This window comes from Danio aesculapii, chromosome 18 (assembly GCF_903798145.1).
Source record: "Danio aesculapii chromosome 18, fDanAes4.1, whole genome shotgun sequence".
Lineage (NCBI taxonomy): Eukaryota > Metazoa > Chordata > Actinopteri > Cypriniformes > Danionidae > Danio > Danio aesculapii.
Genome location: NC_079452.1, coordinates 556,928 through 572,821, shown reverse-complemented (window position 1 = coordinate 572,821; position 15,894 = coordinate 556,928). Strand labels below are relative to the sequence as shown.

The following is a 15,894-nucleotide window of genomic DNA, read 5'->3' as shown; positions in this document are numbered from 1 at the left end:
GAAAAGGATAGTGATTCAGACAGACAGACAGACAGACAGACAGACAGACAGACAGACAGACAGACAGACAGATAGATAGATAGATAGATAGATAGATCAAGAAAAACTTAAGTGAATATTGTTATATTTAGCAATGTTTAAACTTTACAGTATTTTTTTCAGTAAGATTGTTTAAGATTTATTCTTCATTAGATACTGAGCCTTTAATTGTCATTTATAAGTAATTTATAAAGTATAAATGGTCCTTACTAGATTAGGTCACAAAACTGCATGAAGTTGTGTTAATAAAGCATCTGTTAACATACAATATGCCTGAATAATAACATGTACAAATTTAAATAGTTTATTAATCATTTACTAACTCATTTTGAGTGATCTTAAAAACCACCAAGTACTCTTTTATACAAATGGTTTGTAAATAATGCAATACTTAATTTAGTAATGAAAAATAAATCAGTAACAAAGCATGAAAATACAATCAAGTCAAGAACACAGCATTTGTAGCTGTATTTATAAACTGCTTACTAAAGTCTATTAATGTAGAGTTAGTGCTAAACAAATGATTTACAGTGTGTAGTTACTATAAAAGTGTTACCCAGATTTCTCTTTAAAGAGACAAGATTCAGTTTTTAATATAAAAATCCAAATCTGACCAATCTCTGGTTTTTAGAACTAATAGTTCAGCTTTCACCACAGCATGTACTTCCTGTTTGCTCCAGGGTCTTCTCCTTATGGGACCTATGGGTGGTAAAAATATATAAAAGTGGTTTTAGTTACATAAATGTTCAGTCATTTTTACAACATGTGCTGTAATGTTTATTGAATATTGTGCTAGAAAATGCTAGAAAAATATGTTTGCCTTTTGTTAAAAATACTTAGGATGGAGCTTAAAAAAATACTTCAGTAAGCGTTAGTCTTATGTTCAGTAAGACTAACGCTCATCTGATTATCAGTAGAGTATTAGCAGACTGTTAGTTTAAGTTTAGCTCAAAACACTACACTGTAAAACATCTGTTTATTACCAGTTTCTGTATTTTGTGGTTTACAAGTGCTTTTTGTTTATTTGCGGTGGCGAATTGCATTATGGGATGTTAATCTCTGCTCTCTGGACTTCTAATGTTGAAAATTCAACTCTACAGTTTAACAAAGTGACTTTTATTGACATTTTAGTAGTTTGGAATAATATAATGTATAAGAAATATTATCTAGAGAAATAAGTCTTTAGTCTTACAGAAACGTACTGGCAGTTTATTACAAGGTTTCTGTAGCATAATATGCAACACCAACCCTAACAAAAAGTCACTTTTTTTACTTTTCAAGATTAAAAATTGTTGGAGGAAAGATCAAGATCCCATAATGCAATTCAAAAGCAGAAATAAACTGATTTCATAAAAACATGAATCACAACATATGGAAAACTGCTAATTTACTAATTACTACTTATTTATTTATCTATAATTTTAGAGTGTAGAGTATTAGCTGACAGTTAGGTTAAGGTTAGCTCAATAAAACTGACTCTCATTGGTCTCAGTAAATAGTATAGCAGACTGTTAGGTTAGGGTCAAAATTAGTACAATATGACTAACTCTCATATGAATTTAGTAGAGCATTAGCAGTGTTGATTCTAACAGACAGTCTAATGGCTGTTAGTTGACAAGTAGTTGCAGTTACTTGTAGGTAGTAGTAGTAGTTGTAGTAGTAGTAGTAGTAGTAGTAGTAAAGTGAACTATTAAAATAAAGTGTAACCAGTTATGCAATTAGTATATTTTCCCAAAGTATTTAGCAATATTGTTTAACTAACATGAAATGGGACATCAAGTGCAACTGTACTGAAATCATTATGGAAGTAATGTGCTCCTGCCCTGTTTTACCCTGCATGTTATGTAAATGAGCTTGTGCATTTGGACTTTTACAATAACACAAGTCAGTCACAAATTAGCTTAAATGATCACACCTCTCTTTTTTGTGAATGCTGGGTCTGCTTCACTATCTTCACAGACACTGTACCATGGTGATGATACTTGAGGGGACTCTGAAAGTAAAAATCAAGTCTGAGAGTTGACTTCTCTGCATAAAGCTTACCAAAATGCTATTAATTTGATTTTGTGTTGTTCTTTTTAAATGGGTAAAAGCGTGTGATGATAGTTTAAAAATAGTTTTCAAACACAGCTCATACATATCATGATAAAAATAAACATTCTGAAACAAGAAATATTCAGATCAGAAAAATAAATAATATTTTTACCTTTTAGACTGGACTTCACCTCCTCCAAAAACACGATCCACTGTAACTTTCTCTGAATGTAAAAACCCACACAAAAATACATAATTTAAAACAATGTGATATATGTTTGCAAATAAAAATGTCTCAAATCTGCCAAGCGTCTGTTTTCAAGTCCCAGAAAAACTGAGAGTTGTGGGAACAGAGCAGTTCTCTTCTTCTCTTATATATATATATATATATATATATATATATATATATATATATATATATATATATATATATATATATATATATATATATATATATATATATATATATATATATATATATATATATATATATACATACATATACACACACAATTCGTATATATAATTATTTTATACCCATTTTACTATTTTTCCCAGTTACTACTGTAAAAAAAAAAAAAAACAGCATTCGGTACATACTTTCAGTATCACCTTTTCTAGAAATGACCCGATCTAATCCTGTTTATGTGAAATAAGCTGCTGCTCCAGAAAAGGTTTGAGCTCAAGACCTGTTGCTCGGATGAGTTTTGAAGAATGAATCTATCACGAATCGTGTCAAAGTGTTAATAACCAAATCCAGCTAATTGAGTAATACATGTACGAAGAATGAACCGCTGGTCCCCACTATGTCAGACCTTACTGTGTTTGTTTTCAGGACTAAGTGTTTAACACAGCATCTCTAACATGCCTCTGGTCCCCACAATGTTACACTAGTGCATACATTCACAAATTAGCGGACACAGACTCGTTCATTTCTATACTTTGATTAAGTTATTTAATTACAATTAAATACAATACTTCAACTAATAATAATATTAATAATACTAATAATAATAATAATTATTATTTTTTATTTTTATAATAACCATCCCTTATCAGAGAGTTGTGGGACTCCTATTGGAGCAAAGCAGTTCTCTTGTGTCATTTGGTCATTCTTCAATAAAAGCTGAATATAAAAAACAATTAATTAGACCGCAGTACTCAAGGGTCCCGGTCCCCACTATGTCAGACCTTACTGTGTGTGTATCCAGGACTAAGTGTGTTTTACAGCTTCTCTAACATGCCTCTGGTCCCCACAATGTTACACTAGTGCATAAGTTCACCAATTAGGACACACACTCTGTTCCATTGCTATAGTTTGATTAAGTTAAATAATTACAATTAAAAGCACTACTACAACAACAACGACTACTACTACTACTACTACTACTACTACTACTACTAATAATAATAATAATAATAATAATAATAACAACAACAATAACCATACCTCATCAGAGAGTTGTGGGCCTCCTACTGGAGCAGAGCAGTTCTGTCATTTGGTCATCCTTCAATAACAGCTGAATATAAAAAACAAAAATATTAATTAGACCGCAGTACTCAAGAGTCCCGGTCCCCACTATGTCAGACCTTACAGTGTGTGTATTCAGGACTAAGTGTGTTTCACAGCTTCTCTAACATGCCTCTGGTCCCCACAATGTTACACTAGTGCATAAGTTCACCAATTAGGACACACACTCTGTTCCATTGCTATATTTTGATTAAGTTAAATAATTACAGTTAAATGCACTACTACAACAACAACAACAACTACTACAACTAATAATAATACTAATAACCATACCTCATCAGAGAGTTGTGGGAGCAGTTCTCTTCTGCAGTCATATGGTTATCCTTCAATGAAAGCTATTAAAAAAACAGCTTTGTTATACAGGTCATGTCATGACTATAAAGGTTTCACGGCAGTCTTATGAACACCCCTTAAAAGTAAAGCATTATCCAATTATTTGAACTTTTTTTTTTACTCATTAAGGCAAGAAGAATTTATTAAGAGATTGATTTCATTATCTCTTATGGATAATGCAAACTCTATATTTTTTTAACAGATTTACCCTTAATCTATATTAACAATACAAAACTTTTAGCTTTGCTGAATGTATTGAAGATTAATGTATTAGGTGGTAAAAATGTCAAACCTTTCTCCAAGGCCAATCACATGCGCCATGGTCAAAAGTTATTTCCTCTCCAGGGAAAATGTCCCTGATTGCAAAAAGGCACAAGTGAGGTTTTTCTCTGAACAACAATCTTATTGACAGTGCAGTTTGGGTGCAGATAGTCATCATTCACCAGCCGGCCGAGGGTCCCGTCCACGAGCGGCATCAATGCCGCAAAACTAAGAGAAAAAAGCAAATAACATATTTAATTATGCTCTCTCATAGCAATAATAAAAAGCTAAACTATGACATGAATACAAACACAATGATTATAATATATACACGTACATTTGAAGGGGGAAAACACTTAACCACCTCTTCTTGTTTTACCATTTAAAGTCAAACATAAATACAGTATTTTGATTAATATCTCATCTATGCTCTGCTTCCACAAGCTCTATCATCTGTACTCAACCACAAAACCTCCTTTAATAAATGTGCACAATGCAAACACTGATCTAAAAGATATTAATGAAACATATAGCGCTCAAAAATGACAAAAACCTCACATTAGCATCCTCTCTCATTGTGTGAATTATAATACAGAACCTTTTGAAGTGGATCAGAACCTTTCCTCAAAGTTGTTCTAATACTATTGAACACCTGTTCTTTTTTCTTAGGACAATTTTAATGAACTTTTTCCACTTTAATCGTTTACAGGTCACACTTTACAGTCAGGTTTCATTAGTTTATGTACTTACTAACATGACCTAATAATGAACAATGCATGTTCAGCATTTATTAATCATAGTTCAACATTTACTAATGCATTGTTAAAATCTAAATTCATGCTTGTTACCAGTAGTTAATGCTGTGCGTGTTCAACTAATAATGAACAACTTTATTTCCATTAACTAAACTTAACAGACATGAACAAATACTGTAATAAAAGTATTATTCGTTGTTCATGTTAGTAAATGCATTAACTAGCATTAACTAATTCAATCTTTCATTGTAAAGGGCTACCAGGTGACAGTAAATAAATAAATAAATGAAACACGCACACACAATGTACATTTATGTACTTTTATGTATGTTTTACACTTGATTGGAGTTTATTATAATTATTAATCTTAAATAAAACTTTTCTAAACATCATAGAATAAATTAAGTATGTTTCTAGGACCAGATGGCTCCACATTTTAATTATAACCTCTATATTACTACAGTAACGTATAAATAGTATATAATAGTGTTATTTGAGGATTAAATGTTTAAAAAGGCTTGGATTTTTGCAAAGCAATTGTACATTTAACCACTTAAAAAGTACGATACAAAAACTATGAAAACATACCTTAGTAACCTTCTATATAATCGGTTTCCAGTGAATGGGTCTTGTCAGTGGAGCTGGTGATGTGTTTCTCCGCATCTTTTAATGATTTTATCCTCCGTCGATCCATTTAGCCGCCCAGGGCGTGGTGACCGTCCGGCCGCGGCTCACGCACTCCACTCCGGCCTCTGATTCACGCAGCACCGGGCAGTTAGCACGTTAGCACATTAGCGCGAGTAACTTTTACTCGTGTAAACAAGTTAAATTACATACCGAACTGTAGTTTGTGTCTTATCAATGTTTTATTAATACGTAATTTGAAACAACATCGATTAAAACACCCAGGAAATTAGTTAAAACATGTAACTTTACCTGATAACTGTCAAAAGTATGCAACAGAAATATTCGTCATATAACCGATTTTATTACATTATGATGATGAAAAACATTCTAACTTACCCGCAAACCTCGATTAATTTGATGAACCTTAATTAATTTAATTAAAGTCGGATTTATTCAGGAGATCTGCGCATGTGCAATAGCTAGAGTGTGTATATTGCGCCAAGTGTGTGTGAGGGTGCAGTACCGCCATCCGACTACAGGGGCGCTATAGAGCAGTGCGCCGACACACACTCACACACTCAAATCAGGTGATTGGTCAAGGTGGGGATCAATGAAAAAAACAGCACTAGGCATATCAGCAACGCCCCCTGAGTCTTTTAAAGGCAAAACATAGTGGGGACCAGGCGTACGGTCCCCACTATGTTTTTGGTCCCCACTTTGTGAGTGTGCTAACATGCTGAGGTCCCCACCATGTAATAAAAACAAACACACACACACACACAACGCTCCTCAGAAAAACTAGGGAAAGCGACGCGAGTCTCTCTCTCTCTCTCTCTCACACACACACAACGCTCCTCAGAAGAACTAGGGAAAGCGACGCGAGTCTCTCTCTCTCTCTCTCTCTCTCTCACACACACACACACACACACACACACACACACACATACACACAACGCTCCTCAGAAAAACTAGGGAAAGTGACACGAGTGTCCTGTCTCCTAGCTTATGATCGATCGCCATAGCAACGACAAACGGCAGTGGAACGCGAGCTCACAAAAGCCTTTAACGTTAAATCCGTAAACAAAGCGGCACGCGTCGCGTTTTTAACGTGGCTTACATGTGATAAGAGAATATAAAGAGTAACCGCGTGTACTGTACCAGGTTAACAACTCATCTTTGGGTAGAGACTGTCAATATTATCCATCTGAGCACAGCGTGACTTCATTGGACCGGCGGCGTCTGTGTGTGTGTGTCTAGTGTTTTTTCTGTGTTAGTGGGCGGGGCCGCAGGTTTCAAATCTCCCTGGTTTGCGCGCGTAACTACTGGCGAGGCTTGTGTTTCGTGGCTGCGTCATCGCGAAACACCTAATGACTCGTTATCAAGGCGACTCGTTTGAAGCACTATGAGTCGACTCTTTTATAGATGAATCAATAGTTTTAAACACTGTACACTTACAGATTTAAGCCTTAGCTGGATATTTCACTTCACTTAGAGCTGTGGTACACACTACATGGAAGGGCATTTTGAAAAACCCATAATATGGGCTCTTTAAAGAATGCAGTCAAAAGACATCATATTGTTTTGTTTATTTTAAATCTCTTTTTTGGGGGCATGTCATTAGGCAGAACGAAAAGAAACATGACTTACAATACTGTTTTTCTCTCACGCTTGAACCACAGATCTGACAGATTATAACAGCTTTAACACACACCTTTCAAAGTTGTGTGTCACAAAAACAGTCCATAATCCACTCAAAACGCAATTGAAACCCATTTTCGGAGCACAATTTACTGGTTGTAAACGCTGTAAACGAACGTTCTAATTCACTTGATTTTGATTTTATTGTAAAAAAAGAAAACGTGTATATTACTGTGTTAAATGAAAATCTGAAATATTTTATGGCTTATGGCTATGATTTAGAATTCAAAAATGTTTTATTTTGATTATGTTTTAATTAAATTGGTCTTAAACTTCATATTTTTATAGTATATTTATTCATTCTGGTACTTTTACCATAAACCAACATCTCAACCATTTGGTAGAGGCTGATATTTTAGAAATTATGCGATGTGTTGGAGGAAAATGTATTGATTGTGTTAACTAGCGACATTAGGAGTTAAGAAATGCAATAAATAAAAAAATTCTATTGGTTTTTTTCTTGGTGTGACAGTTAAATGGTTACTTGTAATAAAATTGTGTCCTTTAATACAGCAGTAATATATATGAACTGTACCCTTATTTTGACCCGCTCAAAGAAAACACTCTTTCTGAATGTATCAAACAAAACTCATGCACAGAAGACAGCATGAGCATTTATAGCAAATAAACTAATGTAAATATTCTCCTGCCTGCTTTTTAAACGCTGACAGGCGAGGTCTTACACCCCTTTGATTGGTTATTGTCTTCACCTTCTCAACAGAAAGGGCTGCTATCGGCTTTAGAAATGAAAGCGTTGTTCACTGATGGCGGGAAGAACAGCCGCGGTTACAGTCTATGTATGTATAATACGCGGTTATCACAGGTAATCTATAAAAGACACAGTGGAGAAAACTTGCACCTCATACACGCCCAGATCCACAAGTATCGCTTTAACAGCCAAGAGGAGATGAAAAGTTACCTCACAAACAGGCCAGCGGGTCAAATGTCCAAAGTGAGAGAGGCAGAGATGGAGTCTCACAACATTTCTCTGTAGTAGTGAAATAGCGGCTCGTGTGCTGTGCCACCTTCACTCGCCCTCGCGCCTCCGTCCTTCGCCATAGTATTGCGACACCGCACATAGGAGATAAATGACGTCAGTACGTAATAACCCGTTATGATCTATTACTGAACCGATATCGACCATTGTGACACCTCTAATAATGAGTAACGATGCAGCTCATAAAAAATCTATCGGAGTAAAAGTATTACACTCATCGAAAATATGTACTTAAGTAAAAGTGGAAGTAGGAGAAAAAAACAATACTCCAGTAAAGTACAGATACTGCCTTTTAGTACTTAAGTACTGTAGTGAAGTAGTTCTACTTCGTTACTATACATCTCTGGAGAGCGCACACCACTCAGACCATCGAATAGTCTTGGGCGCTAACACGCGGCACTTCGCTAACAGACATCTGTAGAGCTGCGGGCTGAGTGATACCTAATACATTCATGTGATTCAATAATCGGCGAGTGGAGCTGGTTTCCTCACGTGTGTTGGGAAACCCTGTTGAATGACGAAATTTGTTGGGGTGTTGTAACACGCTTCCTACGCCTCCCTCTCTAACACAGAGATATGTGCGCTTTCTTGCTCTGTCAGTTAAGTTCCCGCTTGGCGAACCCTGCAGAGTTCTTTTAAGACCCCTAGCATCTGACTCAGCGGATGAGTCAGATAACTGCCCCCCTACGTTGTAGACATTCCCAGCTGGTCAGCCCTCATTCTGGGTATAGGTGCCTGCTATGTACGATCCCTGCTGGCAATCCCATATGCCTCACGCAGCCATGATATAGTTCCTCTCTCTTAGGCGAGCCCGTGTCTTCCCTCTCGCTAACCATCTCTTCATCCCTTCTCAGGGTTAGTCCATATGCCTTCTTGCCACCAGGTCTCCCCTTCTGGGCAGCAGGTAGCCTCCGCAGCGTCCTCCCTATTGGCACTGCACGCTTTGCCAATGTAATGTTTGTATCTTAAAATTTCTAGAATTTAACTAGGTGTATTTTTACGACTCCCCAAAAATTATATCTAAACCTGTAAAGCTTCTCAGGTAAGGTAGGTTAGAGCCAGGGAACACGTTGGAAGGCTTCACCTCTGGTGATACAGGTTCGCTCACCCTTTGCCTGGCAAACATCTCACCAGTGACGTGGTAAGGTTCAATCGATGTGGCGTGTTCCATAGATTTCCCTATTGTGGAAGTTTTCACATAACATTAAAGTTCCCCTCCTGATGTTCCCTTGTTCCCTGAAGGGGGGAACGGAAATGCAATGTTCCTTATGATTGCCCCTTAGCTGTTAGCCGTAAAAAGCTCTTTCAGCTAGAAAAGGATGCCTCGGCGTGGCACGAGCTGCGTTTTTATACAATACTGATCATAATTGATGCCAGCTGTACACACTGATGCTGCCAACTCATTGGCGTTTCATTGGCCTGTTTTATTACTCTGTCAGATGATTGGATTCTGACAAAATGCCCATAGTGGAAGATTCCACATAGCATCCCCCCCCCCACTAGGTTACTTTAGTAAAAGTTGCATTTTTCTTCGTCATCCACGTTACAAGTTTCTCTTTTTTTTGCTGACCACTTGCCTTACAGCAGATTGAGGAGTTTGTTTTCAAGATTCATGTTGTTGTTTAAATTATTTTGTCCTGCAGATTTTTTTTCCATTTTGTCTGTGCATGCCCAATAATCAACTTCCTATTATCTAGCGTAATCTAATGCATCCATTCATCCTTCCTGAAACATCAGCTACAATCCTGGACACTACTTAGACGATTGTACATCCACAATGTTAAGCATTTATCACAAATTAGTTTTTCTTTGGAAATGCACTTTCGATTAATATACCAATGTATAACTTTAGCTGGAACCATTGTCATTACTGCAATAGGCACAAGTTTACAAACTGATACTTCATAGGTCTAAGCTGACAGTTAGATTGCGTGAAATGTTAACCATAAAGTTAACTTCTGGATTCATGCTAGAGATTAGCTGCAGTCAGTCAGATAAGGAGTTAATGCATTACATTGCAAGTTTAATTTTAATTATGTCATTACTTTCTCCTGCCCTTCCATGAGGTTGCGTTCTTTATGTAAACATGAGTAAGGTTAGCTGCTAACTTGGGTGCACCTCAATCGCTCTCAGTCAGCTCCATTGTTCCCTTGAGCACTGATCAGAGATTCAGTCAGTTTAGGCCTGTTTTAATCGCAAAATTCTTTCAATGCATTGAAAAACTTGCTGCCTAAAAAGTGCCCTAAAGAAAATTATGAATAATGTGAATCAAATCAACAAATATAACGAAAAAACTACTTTTTAGTTGAAATAAGTCTATTCCAACCTTTCTCCATGATTCTTTTGATTTGTGTTATTTAATGGGCTCTTCTCGTGCCTTTCTCTTATATTTCTTTATTCACAAGTGCCACTCATGCCCAAGTTTTAAATGGGTAGTTCAGAGTTTATTTTTTGGGCTTGGTTGTGTTTATAAGATGCAAAGGAACGTGTGCTCATGCTTCCATTTGAAAAAAAAAAAAAAAAATCACATTATTTTTTCATATATCTTGATTATATACTGTTACTCAGTTAACATGAAAACGGCATGCACTAAATTCCAGGGGTTTCATTACCACGACGTAAAATGGGCTTGGCTCGGTCGGTATTTGGGAAACGCCCCCCTAAAAAAAACTGATCACCGATCATGCGCAGTACAGGGGTTTTTTTTTGCGCGGTCATTTCAAATACAGGATCATTATCTCAGAAGAATAAAGAACCTACCCCAGTGGATAACGAAGGAAAAAACTATCATACAAGTTATTTTTTGTTTTTATAATGTTATATTTTAATGATTTCATCAGCAAAAACAGCCGACCACGAGTAAAACTTAATTTGTAGCCATTTGTTTTACTCCGTTTTACTGAAAATTTATCATGGTTGTACAAGAATAAAGTCTTGGGGGTTTTATACTTCCAATGTAAACCACAAAATAATAATAATGGTTGTACATTAGATTAACCATGTTTTTGTAGTTTAAAATATGGTAATCAGTAATGTTAAACAAATAAATACCACATTTTTCTGTAATAAACAATGGTTAATTTTTCTGACTCAATCTTAGTTAATTAACAGAACATATATTTATTTTCTATTTTTAATTAAAGTCATCATGCACGAAACACCTGAGATCAGTACAGGTATCTGATGTTAAATACAATAAAAGTGATCATACATGAAACACCTGAGATCAGGACAGGTATCTGATGTTACTGTATATAATAGAATAACTATCAGACATTAAACACCTGGGATCGGGACAGGTATCTGATGTGACTGTATATATAGAATAACTATCAGACATGAAAAACCTGGGGCCAGGACAGGTCTCTGATGTTACTGTATATAATAGAATAACTATCGAACATGAAACACCTGGGATCAGGACAGGTATTTGATGTTAAATAATATAAAAATGATCAGACATGAAACACCTGAGATCAGGACAGGTATCTGATGTTACTGTATATAATAGAATAACTATCAGACATGAAACACCTGGAATCGTGATAGGTATTTGATGTTAACTAATATAAAAGTGATCATACACAAAACCCCTGGGATCAGGATAGGGATCTTAAGTTATAACAGTATTAATGTAATCTGAGAGGTATCTTAAGTTGCTTTGTTTAATATAAAACACACTAACTTCACATGAAACACGTGCGATCAGGACAGCTATTTCAAAGTACTGCATATAAAAGGCATTAAACACGAAACCCCTGCGATCGCATACAGGTGTCTCAAACAAACGGCTGTTTTCACAATCTGCGCATGATCCGTGGCCTATGCAAATTCACAGATAGGCCACGCCTATCCGATGACACGCCCATCCGATGACTGTACCGAAACCCCTGGAAAAACAGTGCCTGCCACATGAAAAAGACTGTTATATTTCCTAGTTCCTCCGAAAGACCACTCTTAAGAAGCTCTGATTAGTCAGCTAACATAATGTGCTGTGATTCGCGGATCGTCTCCACGTAACCAGGAAAAGCATCACACCATTAATAGCATGTGCTGTGATTTGACGTGTAAATAATGTCAGTCAGTTTAGCTGTTGAATCAGACAGAAAATGAAAAGGACACAGCTGAACCTCATGTCTGCTCTCTAAAATAAAATCTGACAAGTGTCTTTCACATTTACAGATCTGGCATGAACTAACGCGCGAATGAAACAAAGTGATCTTGCATGGCCACGACATATGGTGCAGTAGCACGGAAAGACGGTCTAGCAAACAAAGACATGAACAGTAGGGGGCAGTCGTGTACTGTAACGCACTGTATTGAAGCCGGAGCATTCTTTACGCATCGTTATAACCTAGAACACTACTTCATATATATATATATATATATATGGTATACATATATTACAGTAAAAATCAGGGCCAGTGTGGGACTCCTTTCCATCTGGTTCTCAGCCATGACAGTTCAAGCCTTTTAATATGTTTTCATATCGTTAATCAAATTATGCCAAATGCGCGGTGATTAGCGCAGCTCAATGGCGTCCTTGGTAGAGCATCTGCCTCTCAACCAATAGGTCGCCGGTTCGAAACTGGCTTGGTATACAACCATCAAACAAAGTTTAGTTTTATTATTACTGATAGTTTGTGAATCTTTATTGGCCATTTGGCTCTTGAAAACAACAGTCGCACACCCTCCGATCTCCCCATTGTTAAAAACCACTGAGGCTACGTTTTCACTGGTCCGGATAAATTTGAAAACGGAGTTTTTGGTTTAAAACGCAGCGCGTCCACACTATCGTTTTAGTCGGTTTCCTAAAGCTTGCCATCCACACTGAAACGACTGAAATTGCTGTCCCCCTTGCACTGCACATGCGTGAAAAGTAAGGGAGACGTGAAAAGTCTCCCCTTCATCTCACCCAAAGACTATAGAATATCTTAAAGGGACTTTGATTTGATCTCACACGGGTCAAGTGTGCGGCTGCCTAGTTAACCTCGAACTCAAGGGGTATTTTATTCACTGTAAGTAAAGCGGTTCTCTTTAATGTAGTTCGGTGGTTCTCAACAAGGTGTGCGGAGAGAAGGGGGCACAAATTGTATTAAGAGCCCTTTTTCCTTCTGGAGAGAAAGCCATTTTTCTATTACTTTTTTAAAATAATAATATAGGCCTATGTGTATGTGAGTGTGTGTTCAATATGAGGGCAGCTTTCCCTGTCATACATCGATTTTAGTAATACACTGTATATACACCGATTTTTAGAAATAGCTAATCGTTTTTTTTTTTTTTTTTTTTTTGATTATTCAGCCTTTTGGTAAACCATTAGAGAAATTAAAAATTAATTATAACCTTGCGACTTCTGGGTCCCACTTGAAAGGACGCTTAGCGTACTTTTAAGGGCGCTTACAACATACTGGTTATGGTTAGTTCTAAATCTGGCAAACGGCCCTGTAATAGCAAATATAATTTACTCAACTAAACGAACGGCTTCCCGCTTTTCAGAACAATAAAGCATATATTAGCTTAGATGACTGGCAATAATTAATAGATATAGTTCAAAAAGTTATTTAGTTCAATAGTTCAATATTGTTGTTTACCTAAAAAAAAAAAGTGGTAAAGCTGATCTGTTAAGTCGCTTGAGGTGGAATGTAGTTTAGCGCAAAACATTTTTTTTAAGATTCGTCAAAGCCATTAATGTCCTTTTGCGGCCAATGACCGTCATGTTCCGAGTGACTCTGCTGAAACAAATGAAGCAAAACTCTACTCAAAATGATTTATTTATAAGTGATAATAAATGTATAGCATATTTTCATTTATACAAAAACAATGAATATGCTACATTCCAGTGTGACCACCCTGACGCTCCACCACAGTCGGAAGAACTTTAAAAAGTCTGTTTATATAATTGTTGCATGCCGTTGCTGTAAGTTCCTCAAACCAGAATTTATTTATGGCAGCAACTAAGTCAGACTTTGTTGTTGGTTTTGCTACTTTCCGAATATAATCTTTGAGAGCATGCCACACCATCTCAATCGGATTCATGTCCGGGGACTCAGCGGGAGTTTTAATCCAGTTTATACCCTCAGAAAAAATGACCTTGCTTGCAGCAGTGTGTTTTGGATCATTGTCCTGAAAAAAACGGTGATGTACCCCGAAGTTTTTCTTAATGTATGGAGCAGCAGTTTCTTTTATAATTTCATTTTTGAAGAAAGTCCGGTCCATTATTCCCTCGAATATTGCAATCGGTCCTGGACCCTCTCTGGATATTGCTCCCCAAACATGAACTTTTAGTGGATGTTTTGGCTTTGGTTTAGACACATGTCTTCCACTCTTACGAAAGGACATAGTGGCAAAGCGATCCAAAGCCACTGTCGTTTCATCTGTAAAAATGACATCGTGAAATGTCTCTTTCTCATCAATCCATTTTTGGGCTTGTTGGAGACGTATTTCTTTATTTTTGTCTCTGATCATAGGACAATGCTGAGTTTTTCCATACTTCCACCCAAGCTTTTGCCTTATTTTCCGAATAGATCGCTCGCTGATTTCCACTCCATGGTCATCCCATAGCTTTTTTTTAACGTTACTTGATACCAGTTCATCATTCTGGTGGATGATTTTCTCCACTAATTCGATAATGTGTCTGGAAAAAAGGCAAAATGTTACATTTGTTAAAAAATTGTAGACATATTATGCATATTTAAAACTTAACACCATGCTGAGGATAACTTACTTTTTTATTTTGCGAGGATTAGGCTTTCGCGATGTTCGCTCTTTGAAATGTCGTCTGATAGTGCTCAGTGTAGCGTGTACACCAATATATATATATATATATATATATATATATATATATATATATATATATATATATATAAATGGAATAGGTAGCTATATAGCGCTTAAGTGGATTTACCGCGGATCAACCGAGAAATCTCACGTGCGCTGCAGGTAGGCTGAATGACAATCTTTTAAAAATATGTAATTTAGGTTATACTGCGTGAAGCGTGATGAGTCGGTTAAGCTGATTTCATTATTTATTTACCGGTAAACGAATAGTCTGATCGTGGGTCAGCTTGCATGTGGGCATAATTTGACGTCTTTACCTAAAACTTTAAACATTCATAGGCCAGTTATTTGAAATAAAACAGAAATAAATAAGAAGAATAACATGTTTTAAACCACTAAAGCCATGATCCGTCTGCATTAATAAGCGCTATCGTTGCATTACCATCATTAATAAAATCAGTAATAGCGAAACTGTGCATATTATTATTACAATTAAAACGTATGTTATTGCCCTAGGTTAGCAACTTAGGCAGTAATGCAAAGTAATAATAAATATGAATAAATAGCGTAAATGAAAGGAACAAAAGAGACCAAATTAGTCACCAGGTCTAGTGCTCCCTTTAGTATTTGAAATGGCGCCGGGCCTGTTGAAGCCGTTCACACTTGACCTAGACCAGTTCGCACCAAGCATTAAACTTCTACATAATGATGAAATGATGGTTCTAAAAATCGTTGTCGATAGCTTATTGAACAACAGCATCAACACCACCATCAATGTTATTGTGTGAAATTATTTAAAAATCGCCCTATTATTTAAAATCGACCACTTTAAGTGCTTCGAC

The 15,894-nt window shown here is 36.4% G+C and overlaps 2 long non-coding RNA genes across 3 annotated transcripts; both read right to left on the bottom strand.

Annotated features, from left to right (window-relative positions):
• Window positions 1-554: 554 nt before the first annotated feature.
• On the bottom strand, window positions 555-2,322 carry LOC130245235 (uncharacterized). Its single transcript, XR_008839316.1, has 3 exons — window positions 2,246-2,322; window positions 1,955-2,032; window positions 555-738 (listed from the first exon to the last, which is right to left on the bottom strand). It is a non-coding gene; the product is annotated as an uncharacterized LOC130245235 (long non-coding RNA).
• An 851-nt stretch (window positions 2,323-3,173) lies between these two features.
• Window positions 3,174-6,346, bottom strand: LOC130245924 (uncharacterized). 2 transcript variants are annotated; one of them, XR_008839379.1, is made up of 6 exons: window positions 5,977-6,346; window positions 5,542-5,705; window positions 4,230-4,426; window positions 3,878-3,939; window positions 3,524-3,593; window positions 3,174-3,199 (listed from the first exon to the last, which is right to left on the bottom strand). It is a non-coding gene; the product is annotated as an uncharacterized LOC130245924 (long non-coding RNA). The 2 variants fall into 2 exon arrangements; XR_008839378.1 differs by having other exon boundaries at window positions 5,542-6,346.
• Between the last annotated feature and the right edge of the window lie 9,548 nt (window positions 6,347-15,894).